Raw genomic sequence first — 12,572 nt, forward strand, 5'->3', positions numbered from 1 at the left:
TTATCAGGGATCGCAGCTTCTTACTGAGGCTGACCAGGGAGCTCCTTCACTTGTGGGATTTTACTCTCTTTTGCAAGAGTTGCTTCCTTCTGTTGTACAGTTTGTTTATGGCAGGGGACCACCAGATTGGCTTCCTTTTTTTGGAGGATAGCATCTTGGTTCTGTTTGGGATAGCACGATCCATGCACTCATGTAAGTGCTTATAAAGTGCAATTGTGTAGGATTCAGTAGTCGTAACTGTATTGTCCATCTGCATGGGTGTCATGAAGTTCACCACTTCTGTCTTGAGAAGCATGAAGTTGGCTTTGGAGAAATTTTTTACCATGGTTTCCTTAATGGGGGGTGGAGGCAGGATGTGGATATCTAGGGTAATTAGCTTATGATCGGTGCGGACCAATGAGGCGTTGACTTCAGGTGTGGAACACCGGTCACTCATATTGGTAATGACTAGATCCAGGATATTGTTGCCCCTGGTGGGGGTGTGGATAAGTTGATCCAGGGCATTGGAGTTTATGAATTCCAGAAAGCGTTGAGCGAAGGAGTTGGTACATGAATAGTTTTCCCAGTTAATGGTAGGGTAGTTGAAATCGCCCATTATTAGGGTGTTTGGTTGAACCCTAATATTTTCCAGTACATCAAGAAAAGAGGAGTGGCCTTTCCATGATTTTCTAGTGATAAGTTACTGCATGCTTCACTTATACATCATTGTGAGGTGCCCATTTACCACTGTTTGAATTCCCTCCATTTTGTCTTCCACCATCCTGACTTTTGTTTCTCCAGTATTTTTTTTTTTCATGGTACCCTTTATTACCATCCATTTCCGTTCTTCTTTATGTGCTGTATCATTTTGTTTTTCAGCTTCTTTGGCAGTCTTGTAAAAGAGCTGAGAGTCAAGGCATACATCTTGGAGAGCTTGGCCACTCCTTTTGCCATGCACTTTACTGTAAAATTGTCTTACTGTATGTAACCCACACACATACTTGCTCACAGATCCTAACATGGTGAAATGTCAGAGCCATGTTGCCCAACTTGCAGACAGTGAAGTTACATGTATGTGCCATGCATGTTAATGTGTGGACAACTGATCATTGTTGTAATGATGATCTGTGTGTGACTAGCCTCATAGTGCATGTGTGTCATTATATGACTCTGATGTACAGCTTGTTATTTCTGACTGAAAGATGAGTATAGATCCTTATTGTTATCAAGGCTGTTCTTCTAGTCTAACAAGTGATCTATGCATATATAAATATATATTTATATATATTTATCAAAGTCAAAGTAAACTTCAGATCAACAAATGCAATATATCACTGGATGAAATTTCGTTGCTTCAGGCTCATGTGCATTAAAAATAGTTTTCACAAGAGGGTGAAGGAAGCATACAACAGTACAGATAGAAATAAACACATAGATAACTTACCCACCATAATTTTTAAAAAAGGATACCAGCATAGCATAATTCACAGTTACCGTACTTGTGCAAGTAATAATTTAGTTCAGACTGCATAACTTAGATAAATAGAATAATTTAATTCTACGACAGTATAGAGTCATATTGCACCTATGATGTTCTCATGAACTGAGGGTGTGTTGACATTGTTAAGGTTAGTTGTTCAACAGTCTAATCACTCGTGGAAAGAAAATATTCTTGAATTTTGATGTTCTACACCTGATGCTTCAGTATATATTTGTATATTCTAATTATATTACATATAATGTATATTCTTTGTAGTCTGCATTTAGTTTTTAATGCTTTGCTGCTTGGTGACCTGGTTTCTGATGTACACAATGCCATTGGGTACAAAATAATGCAAGCAGTATGGCTGCTACAGTGACAAATATTCATTACACAATTCCTTATAGGGCAAGGTTGGCATATTCAGAGAAGGGTGGCATTATGATCGCACATGACATGACCAGTGGGTGCATACTGCCTGTGGTAGCTACTGTGGTACCATGCACAGTGAAGATTGTATGTGCAGAAGCCATTCAGGACTCATCATCTACCACCTCTGATTGTGAAGTCCACAGTGATTTTGATGGGGGTGATGACATTGCCCCACCCCCTGTGCGTGCCAGTTTAGATGCACAGGCAGTAGCTGGTGAAGATAAACTGCCTGCATTTGATGCACACATTGGAATGCATGTTGAATGAGCTATGCACAGTCTGCCTTTTCAGATCTGTGTTGTTGTAGAGCCATATGAGCACTTGGCTGGGTAGACCACGGGTCCACATTATGACAGAGCAGAAGCCGCCATGTAGATGGTGTCACACATGCTTTATATGATGGACGATGTTGCTAGCATATGCCATTATGATTTAGTTCTAGGCATGCACAGTGATGGAGAATGCTGCCATCATGAAATACTGATACCCATGCAGGAAGGACATGTGCCAGAAACGGAGCATATTTATTTATTTTATTTATTTTACATTTGGTTACCGGGAAGTCCTTTTTCAGCGGAAGCCCAGGGGGAAAGCTCCACATATAACATACCTTAATAAAGTACAATTTCACAGGGACAGAAGAATAACTGTATATAAATTACATCAAATAAAACTAGGATGACAGAAGGAAACACTATACAAATTGCATCAAATAAAAACTAGGATAATAAAAACCTTTAATTGTACATCAGCTGTGAGTAGAATTGAAAACTGGTGCATTATACATGTACGAAGATGAAGTACCTTAAAAATATGCAATAATAGGACATTTGGTATGATATACTATTATAATAGTAGAAAGTACACACCAAGTGTCTAGGCTTAGAGGAGGCAGTAACTTCTGAAGAGGAGAGAGGTATGAGGAATGAGACCTACAAGATAAAGAGAAGTCCACTGTCTGACAGTAAGGTAGGAGTGTTTACTCTGGGTGAGCAATAGGGAGATGGAGTTTCACTAGCCTTATCTCTTGGTATTCATAAATTCCCTACTGCAGGCAAGTTTTGGGTGTCCAGGGTTGTCATTGTGACTTATCATAGGCAGAAGCTCCTCCGGCCTCAGATACAGATTTTAAAGGTTTTGAGTATAGTCCTTTCTATTTCCTAACAATCCTTGTCACACTATGATGTGCTCATACCCTGAGGAATCTCTCTCTCTGTCCCACACATCAAATACCGTTTCACATATTGTGACTTCCTGCCTTTTCCCCTTATGAGGTATAACACTTCTGGAGAATGTATGAATAAATGGCATGTTGGGTAGGTTTGCTTTTATGGAACATAACTGTCTGCAAAGTGTAGATACCTATCTCAGCAATGGTGAGTGCATTTCCATTATATTAATCCTGGTCATTCACAGCACCATCCTGATTTTAATGCTACATACCCACAGTACCATCCTGATATTAATCCTAGATACTCACAGTACCATCCTGATGTTAATGTTAGATATCCCCAGCACCATCCTGATATTAATCCTAGATACCCACAATACCATCTTGATATTGATGTTAGATATCCACAGCACCATCCTGATATTAATCCTAGATACCCACAGTACCATCCTGATATTAATGTTAGATATCCACAGTACCATCCTGATATTAATCCTAGATACCCACAGTACCATCCTGATATTATTTAGATACCCACAGTACCATCCTGATATTAATCCTAGATATCCACAGCACCATCCTGATTTTAATCCTGGTCAATCACAGTACCATCCTGATATTAATCCTAGATACCCACAGTACCATCCTGATATTAATGTTAGATATCCACAGCACCATCTGGTATTAATCCTAGATACCCACAGTACCATCCTGATATTAATGCTAGATATTCACAGTACCATCCTGATATTAATCCTAGATACCCACAGTACCACCCTGATATTAATGCTAGATATCCACAGTACCATCCTGATATTAATGCTAGATATCCACAGCACCATCCTGATATTAATGCTAGATATTCACAGTACCATCCTGATATTAATGTTACATACCCACAGTACCATCCTGATATTAATGCTAGATATCCACAGCACCATCCTGATATTAATGCTAGATATCCACAGTACCATCCTGATATTAATGCTACATACCCACAGTACCATCCTGATATTAATACTAAATATCCACAGCATCATCCAGATATAAATCCTAGATACCCACAGTACCATCCTGATATTAATGCTAGATATCCACAGCACCATCCTGATATTAATGCTAGATATCCACAGTACCATCCTGATATTAATGCTACATACCCACAGTACCATCCTGATATTAATGCTAGATATCCACAGCATCATCCTGATATTAATCCTAGATACCCACAGTATAATCCTGGTATTAATGCTAGATATCCACAGCACCTTCCTGATTTTAATCCTGGTCATCCACAGCACCATCTTGATATTAATCATGGATACCCACAGTACCATCCTGACATTAATGCTAGATACCCACAGTACAATCCTGATATTAATGCTAGAGATCCACAGCACCATCCTGATTTTAATCCTAGTCATCCACAGCACCATCCTGATATTAATGCTAGATACCCACAGTACCATCCTGATATTAATGCTAGATACCCACAGCACCAGCCTGATTTTAATCCTAGTCATCCACAGCACCATCCTGATATTAATGCTAGATACCCACAGTACCATCCTGATATTAATGATATATACCCACAGCACCATCCTTACTTTAATCCTGGTCATCCAGAGCACCATCCTGATATTAATCATGGATACCCACAGTATCATCCTGATTTTAATCCTGGTCATCCTTAGTACTATACTGATATTAGTCATGGATATCGACAGTATCATCCTGGTATTAATCCTGGATATCCATAGTCCTATCTTGATAATCCTGGATATCCACAGTACCACCCTGATATTAATGCTTGACATATACAGTACCATCCAGATGTCCAGAAAACATTATATCTTGTGCAGGTTCTGTTGCCAACTAGGTCAGATGCTGTGTGTATGTATTGCAAACAGTAGGGTGGGAGTTCAGCACTGTGTGTTCATTAGACAGCTTTGTGATTCCAGACAAGCTATACAAGGTCTTAAAGTTTCTTGCAGGCTATTTATAAACCCATCTATGTGCTCTGGAAGTGTGTTAGGAGGTCATTGTCTTGCACAGTTAAAATAGACAGTCCTGTTGTATGCTTTTGAATGATTTAAGGTGTTCAAGCCAGTTATCAGTATTTTTTTCTGTACTTTGGTTATGTTTTTCAATGTTTTGACATTTTTTCAATTTATCTTTGATCTGGTTGGCTGAATAAAATCTGAAGTGATCATCATCTAATAGTTACACCAGAGTAGATATGAGCTTCCTGATTATTAATAATGTGAAAATTATGCATTTAAAATTGAATCGAAAGAGGATTGTATATTGAATTAATCCCTTTGATGACCCTTTGTGTCTTAAATGACTGATACTCTGGCTTCCATGAACCGAGGAAGAACTGTATTGATTCCACGATTCACTACTTTCAGTAAGAGAAAACCATCCAGTCAGTCTGCTTTCCCTTGCAGCCTTTTCTTGTACTTTAGTTCCTGTATGTATTGTATACCAGAGAAATAGTCATTAATTACATTCATCTTTAAGGAACTCAGAAAGTCTTCTTCAGCATTTTATGACAATTTTGCTAGAAGCATATTGTTCAGAACAGTTTGCTGTATATAATTCCATTATACCTTTATGTTAGCCTTCTGACTCCCATTGATGAATGGTTTAATATGAGGACCAGTCTGCTGGCTGATTGTTTCTAAGCTATCCTTTTAGAGTCTTTAATAGAATTCTACCTAAGTCAGTTGGAACCCCCTCAACCTGAGGTTGAGGACTAAAAAAAAGTGTTCCGTAATTGAAGACCACAACAAGAGGTCATCTGATGTTGATAGCTGTAGCACAGAGCTTATGGTAGCTGTTTGCTACAGTTACACATACTACAAACAAAAGAAAGCATCCACTTAATCAGCTGCAATAACAGGTGTGGCTCCATAAATAAATGCAAGTACTGCACTCACACTTGATCAACAACTGAGGTAGTGATTACACTCTTAACAGCTTGCACCCAGGGCAACTAACCCCCTTCAACCCATTCTATATATAGTACTGGACTGTAGAAACATCTTAAGAATAGTTTTGTTTCAGTATTGTTATAGCATACTTCAGTTTCATTTCCACTGTACACTGAGTTTGTGTTTTGGCCTGCAGTATTAAGGATTAGACTTCTTCTTGCCCATTAACATGTAGCCTTTGCAAGCATAACAAGCAGTCTTGCTGGTAATTCAATTTTTCCCACTGTTCCATTCAGTTGTTAGCTGCTAAAGTTCAGTTATGTCTCACTAATGTCATTTTACATGTTATCCTGACTGAGTGATGCAGTAACTCTGTTTATGATGTTGGTATCAGTAACTTCTTTGCACTCCCCACCTGAGAGAGCTGTATTTCATTTATCCACATTGTATTACTGCAGCAGTATTTTTAAAGCGCACCCCCTTAGTAGGCCTACTATTAATAACAAAGTATTTATTTGCAATTCTTCAGTTTGTTAACTTGGTAAGTAAATTGCTTACCAAGTTAACAAATCTTTCCTTCTTGGTCCCTTTTTGGGCATGATCCATCTACAAGTGCTAAGATAAATATATATTTGAATATAACCAGTCAGTAAACATATTTTGTTTTAGAAGGTAGCAGTAAAGTAGGGTACCTTGAGAACCCACATAATCATGAGGAGAATATTAAGGTCCAACCTAACACTCTCATACTGGGTGACTTCAACTACTCCTCCATTAACTGGGAGAACTACTCATGTACCAGTACACCTGCCCAGCATTTCCTGGAATTCATTAATTCCAATGCCCTGGACCAACTCATTCTTACCCCCACTAGAGGTACCAATATCCTTGACCTGGTCATTACTAACATGGGCGACCATATTGCTCTACACGAATAGTCAACTCCTCCCTGGTTAGATCCGACCACAAACTAATCACCTTGGAAATCCACATCCTACCCACCACCCCCGCAGAGGTAATCACCATGAAAAACTTCACCAAAGCTGACTTTGGGCTCCTAAAAACAGAGGTAGCTAACTTCATGGCACCCATGCAAATGGAGATCAGTTGCATGACCGAATCATACACCAGTGCACTGTATGGACACATACACAAATGCATGGATCTCACCATACCCAATAGAACCAAGATGCTCTCCTCCAAAAAAATGAAGCCAATCTGGTGGTCCCCTGCCATAAACAAACTCTGCAACAGAAGGAGGAAACTGATGCGGAATAAGGTGAAGTCCAAAGACTGGAAAAAACTCCCTTAACAGCCTCAACAAAAAGTTGAGATCCCTCATCAAATCCTCTAAAGCTACCTATGAAAACAGAATTTCAGCAGATAGTAAAGACAACCACAAGGCCTTCTATAGTTATGTAAAGAATCTCCACGGCAATACCCAGATTTGCTCTGAGCTACTGCACAATGGTACCTCCTATAGTGAGCCAACAGATATTGCCAATATACTGGCTGACAGATTCAGTGTCAACTTTACCCCCCCCCCTCCCAAGGCACCAGTCACAATACCAGTAGATTGTGAGGCACCCAGTATTACTGCTGCACAGGTTAAAACAACACTGTCCAAGGCCAAAAGTACAGCTTCTCTGGGACCTGACAATATCCCTGGCTGTGTTATACATGAACTACAGAGTGAACTGGCACCTCACCTGTGTGCCCTTTTCAATCACAGCCTCACCTCAGGCTTTGTCCCTACTGAATGGTGTACTGCTACAGTCATCCCTCTGCACAAAGGAGGAGTGACTACATACCCTGGGAACTATTGCCCCATTAGCCTGACAAGTCTGATAAGTAAAGCTATGGAATGCATCATCATGGACCTAATAATCAAGAATATAGGGAATCTCCAAACTCTGGATCCCACATAGTTAGGTTGTGTGAAGGGTAGATCATGCCTGTTCAACTTGGTTGACTTCTTTGATTCAGTCACCAGAGATGTGGATGAAGGCAAGGTGGTTCATACAGCCTACCTTGATCTGGCCAAGGCCTTTGATACCATTCCCCACCCAGGAATCATAGAAAAACTCACTAAGCTAGGCATCAACCCCTATATCACTAGGTGAGTTGCAAACTGGCTCACAGGTAGAACCAACAGTGTGCAAGTAGCTGACTCCAAGTCAGACTGCCGACCAGTCATGAGTGGAGTCCCACAGGGTTCGGTCCTGGGTCCTCTCCTGTTTGGTATCTACTTCTCTGAAGCCCAGGCCAACATGGAGGGACTCTGGCTTACAAAGTTTGCAGACTACTGCAAGCTGGGAGCCATTATTAACTCCCCAAGTGATGTTGACATCCTACAGAAAGGCCTCACTGAGATCAACAACTGGTGTCTGAACCATGGCCTTAAGCTCAATGCCAAAAAATGTGTCATCATCCCCTTTGGGAAAAACATGGTTCCCATGAATTACCCCATCGATGGTAGTCCACTGAACACAGAAGGCGTTATAAGAGATCTGGGAACATAGATCAACAGCAACCTCTCCTTTGACCACCACATTGCCATTGTGGTCAAAAAGTCCTTCTATGTGGCAGGTCTCATTACTAAGGTTTTTGCATCCAGGAAAAAATAGGTTATTGTCTCCTTCTACTCTTCCCTCATTAGGCCAATCTTCGAGTACAATGCCCCAATGGCATGTACCTCACCAAACAACTGCAACAACTGGAGAGGCCACAAAAGTACCTCACAAAGAGGATCCTAGGCCTTAAACATTTGTCCTATATGGACAGACTCAAAAAACTCCAACTATTCTCTGTCTTGTATAACCTACTTAGAGGCAGTCTCTGCTTGACTTACAAAGCCATGTCTGACCCAGCTGTGTTAGAAATGCTACATCTAAAGAAATCCCAATCCCTCCACACCACACACTCCAGAGACCTCAACCTCATTACCACAATCAACAGAACATGCTGGAGGGACAGGTTCATAACCCAGAGACTGCCATGCTATGGAATAGACTTCCCATACTTGTCAAGCAGAGTGCCTCACTGGCCCTCTTTGAGAGAAATCTTGATGAGTGGATGGGAAATAGAAAATTCACCCCAGGGATCACTCCAGTGGCTTTACTCGACAGAGGCACTGGGAACTAAGGTCGGGTGGCACGATGCCAGGGTAATCCTATGGGCTAGGCTTGTAAAGGCTCCAGTGCCATTAGCCAAGTACACACCTATGAACATGGAAACTTCACACACACAATGATCAGAGGGCTGGAGTGTGAACCCTGGAACCTGCAACTGTGATGCAGAGATTTTGTAGTGCCCCAATATTTGTTAACGTCATAGCCTCCAAATAGGGAGATTTCAGTCCACATGCACATTAGCTCTGTTAACCTTTTTTGTATATGTAGATGACTTTGATTATTGTAGTTCTGCAGAGCCGTTCGATACTAAAAAACATGAGCTGTTTAAGATTTACAGCCCCCTTTTTGCTTTCTTTAAACATGTGACAATGCAACAGATGTTCAGATTCCCAGTTTTACTAATTGTTTATAGTTCAGTGGATTGCTGTGCAATTTTTGAAGGCACACGGATGTTGGTCTCTACTTTCTTGACATGTCTCATGATGCAGTCTGTTAAACAACCATGGAAGTCATTCACATTAAATCTCATTAACTGTAATGTACTTGAGTGGGTTCTATCAGTTTGGCATGGACGTCCTTGTCTTTTTCACTTTCAGTTACTGCAGTTCTGCAGCTGGGACCCATCTAACAAACAAACCCTGCCTCTAAAAACATAATCGTGTCTAATATCTCATTAGTTATGGTGACATATCACCCAGAAACGTGTAACCATTGTTAAAAATGTTACTGTGACAGCAATTACTTTGAGAATATTTCCTGTGAGTTGAGTTCTAATAATTTTGAATAATTGTTTGTAAGTTAAGGGATATACACCATTTAAAATGATTGCCCATTACCCTTATATAAACTGGAAACGTGGAAGTGCCACCAAATGTTTTAAGACTTGAGCAACACTCGTGGTGCCTCGAGTTTCCTTGTAGAGTCTCACTGGCTAAGAGCAAGTGATAACTGAGTGGTCAGGACATTTTACAGGAAAGGAAAAACAATTTCACCTTCAAAACATCATGAAAATAATCTCAACAATTGTAGCTTGTCTGTCTCTGCCTTTGTATATGTCGGAAAGTCTTTATGGCTTCAGTACTATAATAGTAAAGAGATTTTTGAGTTTTAATTAGAGTTTAAAATTAGAGAGATGCACAGAAGGGAACGAAAAGAGAAGCAGAGTGAAAGAAAATGTGGTAGAGAAAAGTATACTGAATCACCTTTCTGTACTGTTTCCCTAAGGAGAAGCTTGTAAGGAGAGGAGACCGTTGCAACATCTGTATTATATATAGCACATTAATGCCACTGATATGGAGTCCTTCTCTCATTTTAATGTCTAAACTGCATGCTTACATTTTTAAAGTTCATAAAAGTTTTGATTTTCCAGTTATTCTGGTGCCCTGCCACTGCATAACACTACATCCTCACAGTAGGGCTCATAATCTTTTTAATTACATGGATAATGACAAAGAATACAGTTACTGAGGTCACTCAGGTAAATTGTGCCCCAGTGCTTGCTAATTGTCTGAGTGCATGCTTCAGCTCACGTCATGTGTGCAGGGGAGATAGAAAAAAAAACGGAACGAAGCAGTAAAGTATCCTCACATATTTCAACCCCAGCAGGTAAGTTTTAATGCCTTTGGAAACGTGGTTATATACCACTCTCATGTTGTGTACATGCTTAGTGACTAGTGTCCACTCTGAGTACTGGTTGTAAGGTAGAACATTGTACCACACCGCTGCTCCTGCTTTTGTAGAAAACCAATTATTGTCACTCATACCTCTCAAGTCTTGCTCATAATGAGGATTGTTTCACATTTTGAATCTTAAAAATTCCGTGTTCCTCACTGTTCCACATTTGAAGGGCATGTTCTGGATTCAGTGTTAAGAATTTTTATAATCGGTGTCACTAACAGCCTAGAGATATGCTCAGCAGTAATAAAGCACTTTTTTTATTTTTATCAGATTTACTTAGTGGCAGTAACAGTTTCAAGTGATAATGGAGTTCACTAGACTTTGCATAACCAGGTCACTCAGTATTCTGGATTTGCACTTATGCATGGTCCAGTGTGCTCCGTTATCACCCAGTATTGTTCCGTAGTTTACTGCAGATAAAACCTTTTCTTTTTTGAAATTATACTGTTTTTTCACATTTCTGACTAGAAAGTTTACCTGCATCTGTGATAAGAACTGTAATACTAAAAGAAATTGTATATATTCTTTTAAAATAAATATCTTACTTCAGCAAGATGTATGTCATATTTATTTTCTTTACCCAGAAAATCTGGTTTAATTTTTGAACTCTGGTTTCATCCCTGCTATACTTGTTTGTTGGTTCAACCCAGGCTAAACCCGGATCAGTGTTCTACACTGGTTAACAAATGAAAATAAATAATTAAATAAAATAAATAAATAAATGTTTTTTATATTGGAACCCTATCTTACCCATGGTAATCATGACTTTTCCAGCAGAGCTGCTTGGCAGATCACATATGAATTAAAATCTGAGGCTGTTTCATTAATGTAGCAGCATGCTTCAGTACTGAATGAAGTGGGATAATACAAGTCTAGTACTGTGGATGTTAACATTAAAAGGTGACAAATGCAGTCCCTCACAGCTTTCCAGTGGTTAATTTTCTAAGTGAGGTCATGACAAGTTTAACAGGCAAGCTTGAAAATATAATGCTGTCCTGTAAAACCATAATCTCTGTTTTTACTTTTAAACAGCATGAAATTATAGATGCTCTTAACAAACAAAGACCACATGGTGTGTGCAGTGAAATAGCCTGACATTTTAGCTCCAAGAAGTCTGCAATTCCCTTAGGCCTCCTGTTTTTACTTTGTTTGGATTTGTGGCTCATGTTATAATCAGGTGATGAAACAACAGCTGCCCAGATGGTGTAGTGGGAGGCCTACTTTTCAAGACAGTTCCAGTAAATTTATCTGTAACCTTTTGAGAACTCAGATATATCAGTAGTATTTAGTTTGATATCCTGCCCTACTCAAGGAAGTATTACCTCACTCTAAATTAGCTTTAATCAAATAAGCTGAGTGGGTCACTTATAGGTAGGTTAAAAACCTACAGATTTACTTCAAAGATGAACAGTATCTTTATTCCCCCACCAAATGCAGTTATTTCCTGCCTGGTATGTTGTTTGTTCATTTCTAACATATGTGGACACATCATTAGCTGATAGGTACCTGTGTTAACTGATCTCTTGCTGTCAAGTCTGAGTAAACAGTCATTTAAATGTTGTATCACTTCCAAGTGATACAGCTTTCTGCCTGTTGCTTAACACTAACTCTTAAGTAGTCCAGAGATGTTCTTTCTGTTGCATGGCATCACTTCTGCATTGTAAGTTAAGCACTGGGTTGTAAGTAATGCACGGTTAGCTATCGACTGTCTGGTTCTGATAGCAAACGTAAAGTACCTGGCTTGTTTATTTTTTGCATTCAGT

General features: G+C 39.6%; 1 protein-coding gene across 1 annotated transcript in view; it reads left to right on the top strand.

The window, feature by feature from the left end:
* The window catches only part of LOC122795855 (xanthine dehydrogenase-like), a 5,725,158-nt gene that overhangs the window by 3,220,438 nt on the left and 2,492,148 nt on the right, over positions 1 to 12,572 (top strand). The window lies entirely within an intron of this gene.

This window comes from Protopterus annectens, chromosome 2.part2 (assembly GCF_019279795.1).
Source record: "Protopterus annectens isolate FY-2018-M chromosome 2.part2, PAN1.0, whole genome shotgun sequence".
NCBI classification, from domain to species: Eukaryota; Metazoa; Chordata; order Ceratodontiformes; family Protopteridae; genus Protopterus; species Protopterus annectens.